Here is a 787-nt window from a genome sequence, read left to right on the forward strand (position 1 = left end):
TCCTATCATTTCCCACAGAGTCTCTGCCCCCAGCTGGTGCTTGGCTCCCCAGTCTTAGGCTGAGTTAGGGGGAGGAGGTGGCTACTGGCCACAGCTGGGGAGTCCAGACACCCACCATCCAAGGGCACCCACCATCCAAGGGCACCCACCATACAAGGGCACCCACCATGTGAGCCTAAGGAGTTCGGGTCCCCCCACAGGTGTGCAGTTGATCACGGAAATGTGGAATATGGAGCTTTTCTGAAAAGGGGGTGCCCTAGTATAGGGTGTGGGTATGTGGTATGAAAGCCCTAGGCCAGGTGTAGTGGCTCACGCCTGTAATCCCAGAACTTTGGGAGGCCGAGGCAGGTGGATCACGAGGTCAAGAGATCGAGACCATCCTGACTAATACAGTGAAATCCCGTCTCTACTAAAAATACAAAAATTAGCTGGGTGTGGTGGCGCACGCCTGTAGTCCCAGCTACTCGGGAAGCTGAGGCAGGAGAATCTCTTGAACCAGGGAAGTGGAGGTTGCAGTGAGCCAAGATCACATCACTGCACTCCAGCCTGGTGACAGAGTGAGACTGTCTCAAAAAAAAAAGAAAGAAAGAAAGAAAGAAAAGAAAGCCCAGGAATGGGAAGTTAAAGGGGTGTTAAGGGATGAGACAGCCCTCCCTGGGCCAATCCTGGCTCCATCTATGGAAGGGTTGTTTCAAGGCTGCTCAGGGCCCCAGGATAAAGGTAAAAGCATAAAGGTCAGGTGTTTGGGGAGTCCCACAGAGTGCGTCGAAGCCTCTCTTTTTTTTTT

The 787-nt window shown here is 52.7% G+C and overlaps 1 protein-coding gene across 1 annotated transcript in view; it reads left to right on the forward strand.

Moving 5' to 3' along the window:
* The window catches only part of TLCD2 (TLC domain containing 2), a 3,040-nt gene that overhangs the window by 1,400 nt on the left and 853 nt on the right, over positions 1-787 (forward strand). The gene's annotated exons all lie outside the window — the stretch shown is intronic.

This window comes from Mandrillus leucophaeus, unplaced genomic scaffold, assembly GCF_000951045.1.
Source record: "Mandrillus leucophaeus isolate KB7577 unplaced genomic scaffold, Mleu.le_1.0 Scaffold306, whole genome shotgun sequence".
Taxonomy (NCBI): Eukaryota; Metazoa; Chordata; class Mammalia; order Primates; family Cercopithecidae; genus Mandrillus; species Mandrillus leucophaeus.